Source organism: Rattus rattus, chromosome 1 (genome assembly GCF_011064425.1).
Source record: "Rattus rattus isolate New Zealand chromosome 1, Rrattus_CSIRO_v1, whole genome shotgun sequence".
Taxonomy (NCBI): Eukaryota; Metazoa; Chordata; class Mammalia; order Rodentia; family Muridae; genus Rattus; species Rattus rattus.
The window spans coordinates 161,663,750-161,680,501 of record NC_046154.1 but is presented as its reverse complement, the minus strand read 5'-3'; the positions used below and the strand labels follow the sequence as shown (position 1 = coordinate 161,680,501).

General features: G+C 36.3%; 1 pseudogene; it reads right to left on the bottom strand.

Annotated features, from left to right (window-relative positions):
- Positions 1-210: 210 nt before the first annotated feature.
- Positions 211-16,541, bottom strand: LOC116910603 (annotated as a pseudogene).
- Positions 16,542-16,752: the final 211 nt, after the last annotated feature.

Below are 16,752 nucleotides of genomic sequence, written 5' to 3'. Positions count from 1 at the left end.
GCAGAAAGACCTAAGAAGGTAATTCTTAGATAAGACATGCAATAGAAAGATAGGCTGGTAAGTTGTTAACAAAAATGAAAGAATAAACAAGGAAGGTGGGGAGCAGAACACTGATAGAACTGCATCCAGTGATGCACTTACATTTAATTTATTTGTTTAATTTATCCACAGTCCATATGATTTCATGCACTTGTGAAAAAATCATCTTCCTTACCTATTCATAAAAGCTTGCTTGATTTGCTGATTCCTCAGGATATAAATGAAGGAGTTTTAAATGGGCGCTACTGAGTTATTTAATATGGCAACTCCCTTGGTCAATGATGCTCTATCTGCAGCTGAAGGTTTAATGTACATAAAAGTGCAACTGCCATAAGAGATGGAGATGACAATCATGTGGGAAGAACATCTGGAAAAGGATTTTGACCTCTGACTAGCAGAAGGAATCTTAACAATTTTTTCTGATGATGTATATGTAGGACAGAAATATTAACACCAAAGTTAACATTAGTATAAAGACAGCAGAGGACAACCCCATTCTCTCCAGAATCTTTGTATTTGAACATGAAGAAGGGGGTAATAATCAGAGATATAGTGGTGAATGATATTGGTCCCACAAAAATCAAGCTGTAGAAGTAACATCAGTGTGGGGAAGAGGAATAGGAAAGAAACCAGTCAGCAAGTGAAGACCAACATTGTGCAGACCTTCTGACTCATAATAGTCAGGTAATGCAGGGTCTTTCATATGGCAATGTAACAGTCATAGGACATGGCAGCTAGAAGGTAAAATCCAGTAACACCAAATAGAATAAGAAAAAATAACTGAGCTAAACAGTTGTTGAAGGAAGTGGTTTTATCTCCTGAGATAATGGTGCCCAAGAACCTTGCTATACAGGCAATTGTGGAGGATACTTCTAAAACAAAGAAATTCCTGAGGAAGAAATACATGGGGGTCTGGAGCTGAGAATCCAGCAAGGTGAGAGTGATGATGTCAGGTTCCCTGTGATGCTGGGTATGTAAGTGATGAAAAGAAAGGCAAAAATCAAAACCTAGAGCTTAGGGTCACCTAACAATCACAAAAGAATAAACTCTTTGGTTTCAGTATTGTTTCTTATTCAAACCCACTTTAAAAAGGAAAACTTTAAACAGAAATATTAACAAAAACACAGGTAACCAATCTGAAGTACAGAGCAATAAATTTCTCACAGTACAGAGCTAGAATTTTCAGAAATAAGCTTCTTCTATATCCATGCCTGTTGGAGCCCACACAATAATAGCAATGGTTCATTAATTCCTCTCATTTTGTAGGGAATAAACTTTATTGAAAGCAAACTTTTAAACTAAATTAATTTCCAATACAACATGAGATACAAATTGGGGGCATATAAATTAGTACAGTCACTATGGAGAACAATAAGGCATTTTTCCAGTGCTTACTATGGAACTATTTTAAGATCCAATGATCTCCCTTCTAAGAATATATACAAGAGGCTTTATATTCAAATAGATAGAAAATACTAACACTTCCATTTTGTTGTGATATTGTTCTAATAAATTCAATGTGGAATCAATGTTTTGGCACAGTAACAAATTATGTATCATGAAATTTTATAGGTAGCTAGTAGGAGGGTCCCAAAGCCCACCTCCACAATGACACACTTCCTCCAACAAAGCCAATCCTCCTAATAGTACCACTCCCTGGGCCAAACATTCAAACCGCCCCACTAAACTAACAAGGCAGAGAAAGAGAATATCCATAGTAAAAAAAAATCAGAAATGAAAAGTGAACAAAACAGCAAACATTGAGAAAATCCAAAGAATCATTCAATCTTACTTCAAAAACTTGTACTCCATAAAATTGAAAAATTTAAGTAAAATATACTCTTTTCTTGCTAGATCCATCTTGCCAGAATTAAATTAAGACCAAATAAACAATTTAAATAGACATATACCCCAAGGAAATATGAAAAAAATACTAAAAGTTTCCCCAAAAGATCTGTGGAATGATTGAAGGACCCAAAGACAATGGAGACTCTATAAGCAGACCAAAAGTGTTAGCAAACTTGGACCCTTAAGGGCTCCCAGAGACTAAGCCTTCAATAAAAGAGTAAACATGGGCTGGATCTAGAACCCCTGCACACATGTAACAGACAAGAAACTTGGTCTTCATGTGGGTTCCCCAACAACAGGTACAGGAGATGTCCCTGAAGCTGCTGCCTGTCTGACTATTCCCCCAACTAGTCCACTTTGTGTGACTTCAGTAGGAAAGGATGCTGCTGATCTGCAGTGACTTGATGAACAGGAGGTTTGATTGGGATAAGGAAGTGATACCTAGAAGTGGAGCTCTCCCTTCTCAAGGAGAAGGGGAAGGAGGAATAAATGAAGAATCTGTGAGGGGTACTGGGAGGAGAGGGGACTGATATTGGGATAGTAAGTGAATAATTAAATTTAATAAAATATTTAACATAAATTCTCCCAACCAAGGAAAGCACAAAACCAGATGGAAAATTTTAACAAACTTTCAAAGAATAGCTAATACCAATGCTCCTCAAACTATTCCATAAAATAGAAATAGAAATAGAAGGAACAGCGTCTAACTCATCCTATGAGGCTACAGTAACCCTAATAACTAAGTCAACAAAGAAAGAGAATTTCAGACCAATTCCCTTATGAACATTGTCAGAAAAATACTCAATAACATTCAAAACGAATCAAAGGGCACATGCAAAACATCATCCTCCATGATCAAGTAGGTTCCATTCCAGGGAGATAGGGATGGTTTGATATACAAAAGTGTATCAACATAATCCACAATATAAAGATATTGAAAGAAAAAATCACATGATCATCCCATTAGATGCTGAAAAAGCCTTTGAGAAAATCCAGCACTCATTTATGATAAAAGTCGTGGAGAAATCAGGGAAAGAAGGCCTATATCAATACACAATACAGCAAACCAACAGCCAAGATCAAATTAAATGGCGAAAAACTTAAAACAATCCAACTAAAATCACGGCAAGACAAGGCTGTTCATTCTCTCCATATACATTCAGTATAGTACTTGAAGTTCTAGCTGTATTAATAAGTCAACTAAAGAACATCAAGTGGATACAAATTGGAAAGTAAGAAGTCAAGGTATTGCTATTCACAGATGATATGGTAGTATATATAAGTGACCCAAGAATTATATTAAAGAACTCCTACAGCTGATAAACCACTTCAGTGCAGTGGCTGGATGAAAAATTTACTCAAAGAAAGATCAGTAGCTCTCCTTTATGCAAATGATAAGTGGATCGAGAAGGAAATTAAGGAAACAACAAATAATAATAATAAAATAATATAAAATACCTTGGTGTAACCCTAACCAAGCATATGAAAGACCTATGTAATAGTACCTCAGATCTTTGAAGAAAGAAATTGAAGTAGATATCAGCAGATGGAAAGATCTCCCAGGTTCATGAATCAGTAGAACTAACGTAGTAAAATTAGCCATCTTACCAAAAGCAATCTGCAGATTCAATGCAATTCCCATCACAATTCTAGCACAATTCTTTAGAAAACATAGTGAACAATACTTAGTTTCATATGAAAAAGCAAAAATCCCAAGGATCTATAAAACAATCATGTACAATAAAAGATGTTATCGAGGTATCACTGTTTCTGATGTCAAGCTTCATTACAAAGCAATAATGATTAAAAACTCCATGGTATCGGCATGTATTGGATCGTATTTCTGTAATTACATACTTCCAAATATATGTTACTTCCTTGTTCCAAACTCCCTCAGTTCAGCCTATTTAAATGGAAAAACATATGAGAATACTGGAATACTAGTTTTATATTATACATATATATTATTTATAAGTCCTTTTCCTGCCAACTCTTCAACTTTCCTTTCTCTTGTTCTGTACCATCAATACAGTCCATCTCTTTCTTATTGATTAATAGTAAGGGTTTTCTATAACACAGGTAAGCCACAATGAACTCTTTATCAAATAGAGCATAATTCAATACTGGAATATATCCAATTATTCGAACCTTATTTCAGATTTATCATGTATCTATTTTATTAAACTTCTTGTGAATTTTAATATTTTTCTAAGCAATAATGATACTGTTCATTCCTCTTTTGTTTTTGAGTAATGTTATGAAAAGATGTAAGAAAATCTTTGTGGAAAGATATGAGTGGGCAACAGAGGGATGATGTGAAGGAGCACAGGACAAAAGATATCTATAGACAATCTCTTAAATCTAGAAACAAAATATTTTAATATTCTAGTAGTAGGAGATCCACTATCCAGGAGTAGAAGTAAAAAATTATGTTTTTATGTAAAACTATTTATGAAAAGTCAATGGATTATGGATATGTTAATATACAATAAGTTGAATGAGGATGATGGGTATTCATAGTCCTTTCAATTTAACTTCAATATTAATGAAAGTACACATGATTCCTGATCTTCAACTACTAATTACTACACAAGTGTAATTGTAGAGTGGGAAGAATGTCTTAATGCATTCATCTCTTCATCTGAGCTTTTTCTACATAAATTCAGATCCTTATTTTTGCTCTGCAGAGAGCTTGGCATAAGTAATTAATCTTTCATTCCCTTCTATGGACCTAATCAAAATTACTGTGATAGTTTATCCAAAACAACAGAGACAGATATTTGCCATGGGAATAAAACATGACATGGATTATTAATATTCATTAAGCACAATGAACGAAGTGTAATTTGTGGGGCATTTAACTGGGAACAGCCTCATATTTTGTCGTCTTTAAATCTCTGACACACAAAGCAAGTATTACAGGAATCCTCCAGGTAATCGATAGTATGCAAGAGAAACAAAATTCTTATCTATTAACGTGTGCATTGTGCTCAGGTCTCAGAAGATGCTCTTTCAGAAACTGATGAAGAGATTTTGGAGAGTTCAATTTTCTTTCTTATCTGCATGTTTTATATTAATAATGTTATATTGCCTGACAGATTAATGTTTCCTTTACTAATACCATGTACTTTTCAATATTTTCTGTTTAACAAATTTTCTATTTTTTTTTTCCTTTTTGGCTCCTATGAGCATTCCAGGACTGTTGGTGCTTAACATATATTCATATCATTTTTTTCCTTAGGAAACATTAATGTTTATTCTTTTTTCCATCTTTATTAACTTGAGTATTTCTTATTTACATTTCGATTGTTATTCCCCTTCCTGGTTACATGGCCAACATCCCCCTAACCCATCCCACTACCCTTCTGTATGGGTGTTCCCCTCCCCATCCTCCCCCAATTACCACCCTCCCCCTCAACAATCACGTTCACTGGGGGTTCAGTCTTGGCAGGACCAACAGCTTCCCCTTCCACTGGTACTCTTACTAGGGTATTCATTGCTACATATGAGGTAGGAGCCCAGGATCAGTCCATGTATAGTCTTTGGGTAGTGGCTTAGTCCTGGAAGCTGTGGTTGGTTGGCATTGTTGTTCATATGGGGTCTCGAGCCCCTTCAAGCTCTTTCAGTCCTTTCTCTGATTCCTTCAGTGGGGGTCCCGTTGTCAGTTCATTGGTTTGCTGCTGGCATTTGCCTATGTATTTGCTGTATTCTGGCTGTGTCTCTCAGGAGAGATCTACATCTGGTTCCTGTCAGTCTGCACTTCTTTGCTTCATCCGTCTTATCTAATTGGGTGGTTGTATATGGATGGGCAACCTGTGAAGCAGGCTCTGAATGGGTGTTCCTTCTGCCTCTGTTCTAAACTTTGCCTCCCTAATCCCTGCTAAGGGTATTCTTGTTTCCCTTTTAAAGAAGGAGTGAAGCGTTAGCATTTTGGTCATCCTTTTTAAGTTTCATGTGTTCTGTGCATCTAGGGTAATTCGAGCATTTGGGCTAATAGCCACTTATCAATGAATGCATACCATGTGTGTTTTTCTCTGATTGGCTTACCTCACTCAGGATGATATTTTCCAATTCCATCCATTTGCCTATGAATTTCATAAAGTCATTGTTTTTGATAGCTTAGTAATATTCCATTGTGTAGATGTACCACATTTTCTGTATCCATTCCTCTGTTGAAGGGCATCCGGGTTCTTTCCAGCTTCTGGCTATTATAAATAAGGCCGCTATGAACATAGTTTAGCATGTGTCTTTGTTATATGTTGGGGCATCTTTTGGGAATATGCCTAAGAGAAGTGTAGCTGGGTCCTCGAGTGGTTCATTGTCCAATTTTCTGAGGAAACTCCAGACTGATTTCCAGAATGGTTGTACCAGTCTGCAATACCAACAACAATGGAGGAGTGTTACTCTTTCTCCACATCCTTGCCAGCATTTGCTCTCACCTGAGTTTTTGATCTTAGCCATTCTCACTGGTGTGAGGTGAAATCTCAGGGTTGTTTTGATTTGCATTTCCCTTATGACTAAAGATGTTGAACATTTCTTAAGTGTATCTCAGCCATTGGGCATTCCTCTGTTGTGAATTCTTTGTTGAGCTCTGAACCGCATCTTTTAATAGGGTTACTTGACTCCCTGTGGTCTAATTTCTTGAATTCTTTGTATATTTTGGATATAAACCCTCTATTAGTGGTAGGATTGGTAAAGATATTTTCCCAATCTGTTGGTTGCCATTTTTTCCTAATAACAGTGTCCTTTCCTTATAGACGCTTTGTAGCTTTATGAGATCCTATTTGACAATTCTTGATCCTAGAGCATAAGCCATTGGAGTTTTGTTCAGGAAATTTTCTCCAGTGCCCATGTGTTCGAGATGCTTCCCCTCTTTTTCTTCTAGTAGTTTGAGTGTATCTGGTTTGATGTGGAGGTCCTTGATCCACTTGGACTTAAGCTTTGTACAGGGTGATAAGCATGGATCGATTTGCATTCTTCTACATGCTGATCTCCAGTTGAACCAGCACTGTTTGCTGAAAAGGCTATCTTTTTTCCATTGGATAGTTTTGGCTTCTTTGTCAGAAATCAAGTGACCATAGGTGTGTGGGTTCATTTCTGGGTATTCAATTCTATTCCACTGGTCTATCTCTCTGTCTCTGTACCAATACCATGCAGTTTTTATCACTATTGCTCTGTAATACTGCTTGAGTTCAGGGATAGTGATCCCCCCAGATGTCCTTTTATTGTTGAGGACAGTTTTTGATATCCTGGGTTTTTTGTTATTCCAGATGAATTTGCAAATTGTTCTGTGTAACTCTCAAGAATTGAATTGGTATTTTGATGGGGATTGCATTGAATTTGTAGATCACTTTTAGTAAAATGGCCATTTTTACTATATTAATCCTGCCAATCCATGAGCATGGGAGATCTTTCCATCTTCTGAGGTCTTCTTCAAATTCTTTCTTCAGAGGTTTGAAGTTCTTATCACATAGATCTTTCACTTGCTTGGGTAAAGTCACACCGAAATAGAACACATATTGCAAAGGTGAACTTTTATGATCATGTCAGAAGTTTTCCTTCTAGTTCATAAATTTAAAGATTTATTCAGAGTTCAGGTAACACATTACACAAAAGAATATTTATGTAAATTAAGGTGGAGTCAATATCTCGTTAAGTCTCTTTTCATAAAACAATAACTTTGGTTCAATTTTTCAGAAGCTAACTCACAATATAAGATTCCCTAGAGACTTTTTATTAGTTTCAGTGAAATAATGACTTCTTAGGAGAAGCTATTCTATTATTAGCAAGCTTATAACATTATAATTTCTTTTGCCTCAAAAAATAAAAATAAGAACAGTGCAAGGTGCAATGTGTGGGCAGTAGCAAAAATAGCAAAAACTCTCTGTTTCTTATTTTGTGATGAATTTAGATGTTTTCGTGTAGAGAAACATGAACAAGTGATATTATTCAACTTCAAGAATAATGGACACATTCGGTTATCAGAATTAACACCACTGATTACAGAAAGAAATCAGAGGAGAGATCATCTGATCCCATCACTTTATAAATTAAATAAAAAGTGAATTTCCATATTTGTATGTGTTCACGGCAAATGTCTACTCAGAATCTAATAGTTTCAGGTCATTACTATTCATGTATAATCATGCAAGAGAGTAAAAGAAATGTTAGTAAAATTATCAAATAAAAGATTAAATTCCTTAAGTAATCATAAAGTCAATTTAGAATCATGGAAAGTATATGCTCTTTGAGATCAAGGAGAAGTTGATTGAAACACAAAGAGAATATTTATGCATATATAACACCAGATAAGTTAATTAGTTCAAATGTAGCTTTTTCTGCTTGATGTTGACCTAAACTGTCAACAGAACTTCTAAAAACTTAACAAAATTATGCAAATAATTATATTTTTAAATCATGTGGGATACAGGCTATAAAAATAGCTGCACTAATATTTTATTTTCCATTGGGTTTTGACCAAGTTTAAAGTTTGGGGAGCATAGTCAAAGTACAAGTGAATTACTACAAATACTGTTGCAACAGTGAATAAACACTTCTGTGGTGGCTCTCATTTAATTTAATGCAGTATGGAAGCTTGTAAAATATACATTAATTTCTATAGTCAGAATATATCCATACAATTTCTGAATACCTCTAGAAACACTGCCTACACAGACTTTGATTAAATTACAGATACATGCTACTTTTATTTTAAATAATTAATAAATTGATATGATAAGAAAATTTCTAGAAGTCCTGCTCATTTAATTTAGAAACTGAGAGGTTTCTGGCTGTCTTGATGCTTACCTTGCCTCCAGTGCTCAAAAAGTTTCAGAGGCACTGAAAATGACTGTAATGTGTTGAAGACATTAGTGAACACTAGAGCTATATAGTTCAGGAAAATCAGAATTTTAAAAAGACTCCATTCTCTCTTTGCTGTACTCAATTATACATTGCAAAAGTTTCTCTTTTAATTGAACAATTTTATCAAGAGTGGATATACCTCACTGAGTACAAAGAGGAAAGATCAAGAAACACTAGGTAAAAAATTATTTTATGTTTGAAAACAAGCAAAATGATAGTATCTGTTCATAAATCTGCTTTACCCAATCTCTGCAACTAGCTCAAGGGTATAATTCAGAGGGCCATAATTGCTGGAAGTGAATGAATGGACATAAAACACAAAGGAATATCAACTACAGCTGACATTAGTGCTGAAATTGGATAATGAGCATTGAGGGACAGTGTCCAGTGACACAAAAGAGAAAATAAATCAAGAAAATAACAGCATTTCATGCAAATGTTTCCCCTTTGTCATTATCATCTTTGAAATAACTGAAGCAAGTAACTGTGAAATATTAATTTTATTGACTTTTGAGAATGTGTTTTTTTACCAATTTATCATATTTTTATTTGTTTACCATGATGGCAATAAAACAATGAAATTCATGAACATATTAAAGGAATTTTACCAAACTATCATCGAATCTTTTTCATAAACCAATATATTTATAACATTGCTTTTAATTGACATGTATTAATAGTATGAATTTTGAAACAGCAAACATTCTAGGCCAAATAAAACAATTGATAGGCAACCATAAGTCTTGACTAACTTAAATTTTTTATTGGATATTTCTTTATTTACATTTTAAATATTAATCCCTTTCCCAATGTCCCAGACATAAGCCCCAATCAAAGCCTCCTCCCCTTCTTCTATAAGGATGTTACCCTCCCCATCGACACCCCATTACTGCTGCCCCAACATTCCCCTACACTGCGGGTTCAACATTGCCAGGACCAATGGCTTCTCCTTCCACTGGTGCCCAGCAAGGCCATCCTCTGCTACATATGCAGTTGGATATCCAGATGTGTTTAGTGCAGAATTCTATCAGACCTTCATAGAAGACCTCATACCAATACTATCCAAACTATTCCACAAAATTGAAACAGATGGAGTACTACCGAATTCCTTCTATGAAGCCACTATTACTCTTATACCTAAACCACACAAAGACCCAACAAAGAAAGAGAACTTCAGACCAATTTCCCTTATGAATATCGATGCAAAAATACTCAATATAATTCTGGGAAACCGAATCCAAGAGCATATCCAAACAATCATCCACCATGATAAAGTAGGCTTCATCCCAGGCATGCAGGGATGGTTTAATATACGGAAAACCATCAACGTGATCCATTATATAAACAAACTGAAAGAACAAAACCACATGATCATTTCATTAGATGCTGAAAAGCATTTGACAAAATTCAACACCCCTTTATGATAAAAGTCCTGGAAAGAATGGGAATTCAAGGCCCATACCTAAACATAGTAAAAGCCATATACAGCAAACCAGTTGCTAACATTAAACTAAATGGAGAGAAACTTGAAGCAATCCCACTAAAATCAGGGACTAAACAAGGCTGCCAACTCTCTCCCTACTTATTCAATATAGTTCTTGAAGTTCTAGCCAGAGCAATCAGACAACAAAAGGAAATCAAGGGGATACAGATTGGTAAAGAAGTCAAAATATCACTATTTGCAGATGATATGATAGTATATTTAAGTGATCCCAAAAGTTCCACCAGAGATCTACTAAAACTGATAAACAACTTCAGCAAAGTGGCTGTGTATAAAATTAACTCAAATAAATCATCAGCCTTCCTCTACACAAAAGAGAAACAAGCCGAGAAAGAAATTAGGGAAAGGACACCCTTCATAATAGACCCAAAAATATAACGTACCTCGGTGTGACTTTAACCAAGCAAGTAAAAGATCTGTACAATAAGAACTTCAAGACTCTGAAGAAAGAAATTGAAGAAAACCTTAGAAGATGGAAAGATCTCCCATGCTCATGGATTGACAGGACTAATATAGTAAAAATGGCCATTTTACCGAAAGCAAACTACAGATTCAATGCAATCTCCATCAAAATACCAATCCAATTCTTCAAAGAGTTAGACAGAACAATTTGCAAATTCATCTGGAATAACAAAAAACCCAGGATAGCTAAAACTATCCTCAACAATAAAAGGACTTCCAGGGGAATTACTATCCCTGAACTCAAGCAGTATTACAGAGCAATAGTGATAAAAACTGCATGGTATTGGTACACAGACAGACAGATAGACAAATGGAATAGAATTGAAGACCCAGAAATGAACCCACACACCTATGGTCACTTGATTTTTGACAAAGGAGCCAAATCCATCCAATGGAAAAAAGATAGCATTTTCAGAAAATGGTGCTGGTTCAACTGGAGGTCAACATGTAGAAGAATGCAGATCGATCCATGCTTATCACCCTGTACAAAGCTTAAGTCCAAGGGGATCAAGGACCTCCACATCAAACCAGACACACTCCAACTAATAGAAGAAAAAATAGGGAAGCATCTGGAACACATGGGCACTGGAAAAAATTTCCTGAACAAAACACCAATGGCTTATGCTCTAAGATCAAGAATCGACAAATGGGATCTCATAAAACTGCAAAGCTTCTGTAAGGCAAAGGACACTGTGGTTAGGACAAAACGGCAACCAACAGATTGGGAAAAGATCTTTACCAATCCTACAACAGATAGAGGCCTTATATCCAAAATATACAAAGAACTCAAAAAGTTAGACCTTGAGAGACAAATAACCCTATTAAAAAATGGGGTTCAGAGCTAAACAAAGAATTCACAGCTGAGGAATGCGAATGGCTGAGAAACACCTAAAAATGTTCAACATCTTTAGTCAAAGAAATGCAAATCAAAACAACCCTGAGATTTCACCTCACACCAGTGAGAATTTCTAAGATCAAAAACTCAGGTGACAACAAATGCTGGCAAGGATGTGGAGAAAGAGGAACACTCCTCTATTCTTTTTGGGATTGCAGACTGGTAAAACCATTCTGGAAATCAGTCTGGAGGTTCCTCAGAAAATTGGACATTGAACTACCTGAGGATACAGCTATACCTCTCTTGGGCATATACCCACAAGGTGCCCCAACATTTAAAAAAGACATGTGCTCCACTATGTTCATAGCAGCCTTATTTATAATAGCCAGAAGCTGGAAAGAACCCAGATGCCCTTCAACAGAGGAATGGATACAGAAAATGTGGTACATCTACACAATGGAATATTACTCAGCTATCAAAAACAATGCCTTTTTGAAATTCATAGACAAATGGTTGGAACTGGAAAATATCCTGAATGAGGTAAGCCAATCACAGAAAAACACACATGGTATGCACTCATTGATAAGTGGCTATTAGCCCAAATGCTTGAATTACCCTAGATGCCTAGAACACATGAAACTCAAGACAGATGATCAAAATGTGAATGCTTCACTCCTTCTTTAAAAGGGGGAACAAGAATATCCTTTGCAGGGAATAGAGAGGCAAAGATTAAAACAGAGACAGAAGGAACACCCATTCAGAGCCTGCCCCTCATGTGGCCCATAGATATACAGCTACCCAATTAGACAAGATGGATGAAGCAAAGAATTGCAGGCTGACAGAAGCTGGATGTAGATCTCTCCTGAGAGATGCAGCCAGAATACAGCAAATACAGAGGCGATTGCCAGCAGTAAACCACTGAACTGAGAACAGGACCCCCGTTGAAGGAATCAGAGAAAGAACTGGAAGAGCTTGAATGGGCTCGTGACCCTTATGAACAACAATGCCAAGTAACTAGAGTTTCCAGGGACTAAGCCACTACCTAAAGACTGTACATGGAATGACCCTGGAGTCTGACCTCATAGTTAGGAATGAATATCCTAGTAAGATCACCAGTGGAAGGGGCAGCCCTTGGTCCTGCTAAGACTGAACCCCCAGTGAAAGTGATTGTTGGGCTGAGGGCGGCAATGTGGGGAGGGTGGGGAGGGGAACACCAATAAAGAATGGGAGTGGGGGGGATTAGGGGGATGTTTGCCTGGAAACCAGGAAAGGGAATAACATTCGAAATGTAAATAATAAATACTCAAGTTAATAAAAAAAAATCCAAGTTTAGTGACACCCTGATGAATATTGACTCAGGTTTTCTGAATCATGCCTAATCTGACTCTTCCTTCCTCTCTTTAATAATTCTAACCCCAAATGCTGCATTAGAGATTTTCTGCACCTTAAAAATATTCAAATTCTTTGTCTTGCATTATTCTTCCTTCCTCTTTCTACAGGAGTAAAACATCAATCTACTAGTTCCTATTCTAAACAAAGTGGGTGACTTCACCAGTTCCTATGATTGCCTGATTCATTCTAAAACACAACTGCATCAACTTCCCAATTTTGAATGCTGCCCACACAGGACACATCTTTGAAATAGATGGGAACATAAGTTTTCTTGAGAAAGTGGGTTTTCATTTTCTCAAATTAATTGAACTAGTCCATTTATAGAAATGAGAACTGTCTCCTTCTGTGATTTCAGTGTATAATGAAGAAACATAATGACCACACTGAGAACTAGAATGTGACAGTAACTCAGAATATAAATACTATGAAATAATGTTTCATCTTTGCTTTATAAAATGAATTTTTGTAATTATTTTCCTTGCAATGCTTACATTTCTGTACCAAGTTCTCTATATTGAACAATTAGGAATGAAAGATATATAAGTGAATCCCTACTTTATTGATATATACATTTAAGCAAACTTTTACAAGCTACTGTTTGTGGTTAGTTTTCAACACTTTTATATAACTCATTCTCTACAATCATTTTACTGCATCACTATCATCCAAATTTAATAAAAGAATGTTGTGTTTCTCATAAAGGTAGGAAGTTAGCAAGTACCTTCTCATTAAATAACTGTACTTTACTTTCAATTTCTAAACTAAAAATCTTGCAATATTTTTTCTTCCATTTTTATTAAATTGGGCATTTCTTACTTACATTTAAAATGTTATTTCCTTTCCCAGTAACCTCTCCCCTTCCCCTTCTATATAGGTGTTACCCTTCCTATACACCCTGCCCATTAAATCCCCCACCAATGCCCTACAGGTCCAACCTTTGCAGGACCAAGGGCTTCTTCCCCTTCCACTCACGCCACAGCAAGTCTACTGACTGCTTCCTATGCAGGTGGATCCCAGGTTCAGTACGTTAATGGTCTTTGGGTAGTGGTTGGTCCCTGGAAGCTATGGTTGGCTGGCATTGTCATTCTTCTGGGGTCGCAAGCCCCTTCAGCTCTTTCAGTTCTTTCTCTAATTCATCCAACGTGGGTCCAATGCTTAGTTTAGTAGTTTGCTGCTGGCATCTGCCTCTTTATTTGACATGTTCTGTCTGTGTGTCTTAGCAGAGATCTAAATCCAGTTCCTGTAAGCATGTACTTCTTAGCTTCATCCCTCTTGCCTAGTTTTAGTGGATATATATATGCCATGTGGGGCAGGCCATTCTTTCAGGCACTGCTCTAAACTGCCTCCTTATCTCCTCATATGTGTATTTTTGTTCACCTTTTAAAGAAGGAATGAAGAATCCGAATTTTGGACATCCTTCTTGTATTTTATGTGGTCTGTGCATTGTGGGTAACTCAAATATTTGGGCTAATATCCCCTTATCAATGAGTGCATACCACGTGTTTATTTTTGTGCCTGGGTTACCTTACTGAGGATGATATTATATAGTTCCATACACTGGTCTATGAATTTCATGAAGTTATTGTTTTTGATAGCTGAGTAGTACTCCACTGTATAGATGTACCACATTTTCTGTATCCATTCTTATGCAGAAGGGCATCTGGTATATTTCCATGTTCTGGCTATTATATATAAAGCTGCTATGAACATAGTGGAGCATGTGTCTTTGTTGTATGTTGGAGTTTCTTTTGGGTATAAGCCCAGGAGCTACATAACTGGGTCCTCAGGTAGTTCAATGTTAAATTTTCTGAGGAACCTCCAGACTGATTTCCAGAGAGATTTTACCAGTTTGCATTCCCACCAACAATGGAGGAGTGTTCCTCTTTCTTCATATCACTGCTGGCATCTGCTCTTGCCTGAGTCATTGCTCTCCCGCTGGTGGGTGGTGGAATCTCGGGGTTGTTTTGATTTGCATTTCCCTGATGACTAAGGATGTTGAACATTTCTTTAGGTGCTTCTCAGCCATTCAATATTCCTCAGCTGTGAGTTCTCTATTTAGCTCTTTGCCCCAGTTTAGTAGGGTTATTTGGCTTTCTGGAGTCTAACTTCGTGAATTCTTTGTATATTTTGAATGTTAACCCACTATCAGATGTTGAATTGGTAAAGATCTTTTCCCAATCTGTTGGTTGCCTTTTTGTCCTAATGACAGTGTCCTTTGCTTCAAAGAAGCTTTGCAGGTCTGTGGGATCCCATTTGTTGATTCTTGATCTAGAGCATAAGACATTGGTGTTCTGCTCAGGAAATTTTCACCAGTGCTCAGGTTTTCTTTTCAAGACTCTTCCCCACTTTTTCTTCTATTGGTTTGAATGTATCTTGTTTGATGTGGAGGTCCTTGGTTCACTTGGAATTAAGCTTCATACAGGGGGATAAGAATGGATCAATTTGCATTCTTCTACCTGCTAACCTCCAGTTGAAATAGCACCATATGATGAAAACCCTACCCTTTTTTTCCATTTGGTGGTTTTGGCTCCTTTTTTAAAAATAAATTTACCATAGTTGTGTGGGTTCATTTCTGGCTCTTCAGTTCTCTTCCAATGGTCTATCTCCCTGTCTATGTAGCAATACTATACTATTTCTATGATAATTGCTCGGTAATACTGCTTATGGTCAGGGATGGTGATTCCCCCAGAAATCCTTTTATTGTTTAGGATAGTTTTAGATATCCTGAGTTTTTTTTATTCCAGATGAATTTGCAAATTTTTCTTTGTAACTATGAAAAATTGGATTGGAATTTTGATGAGGATTGCATGGAGTCTATAGATTACTTTTGGTAAAATGGCCATTTTTACTATATTAATTCTTCCAATCCATGAGTATGTGAGATCTTTCCATCTTCTGAGATCTTCTTCAATTTCTTTCTTCAGAGACTTGAAGTTCTTATCATACAGATCTTTCCTTGCTGGTTTAATGTCACACCAAAGTATTTTATATTATTTGGGACTATTAAAAATTGTGTAGTTTCCCTAATTTCTTCCACAGCCTTTATATCTTTTGTTTAGGGGAAGGCCACTTATTTGTTTGAGTTAATTTTATACCCAGCCATTTTGCTGAATGTGTTTATCAGGCTTACTTCTCTGGTAGAACTTTTGGGGGTCACTGAAGTATACTATCATTTCATCTGCAAATAGTGATATTTTGACATTTTTATCTCCAATTTGTATCCCTTTGACCTGATTTTGTTGACTGATTGCTCTGGCTATGACTTAGGGCACTATATTACTAAATAGGGAGAGAGTGGACTGTCTTCTCTATTTCCTCATTTAAGTGGGATTGTTTCAAGTTTCTCTACATTTAGTTTGATGTTAGCTACTGGTTTGCAGTATATTGTTTTTGCTATGTTTAGGTATAGGTCTTGAATTCCTGATATATCAAGACTGATTTCCATGAAGGGGTGTTGAATTTTATCAGATGCTTTCACAGCAAATAATGAAATAATCATGTGGTTTTTATCTTTGAGTTTGTTTAGATAGTGGATAACATTGATGGATTTCTGTATATTGTACCATCCCTGCATCTCTGGGATGAACCTTACTTGATCATGTCGGATGATCATTTTGATGTGTTCTTGGATGCAGTTTGCAAGAATTTTATTGAGTATTTTTGCATCTATATTCATAAGGGAAATTGGTCTAAAGTTCTCTTTCTTTGTTGGGTTTTTGTGTGGTTTGGTTATAACTAATTGTGGCTTCATAGAAGGAATTTGGTACTTTCCCATCTGTTTTGTGTAATATTTTGGACAGTAGTAGTATGA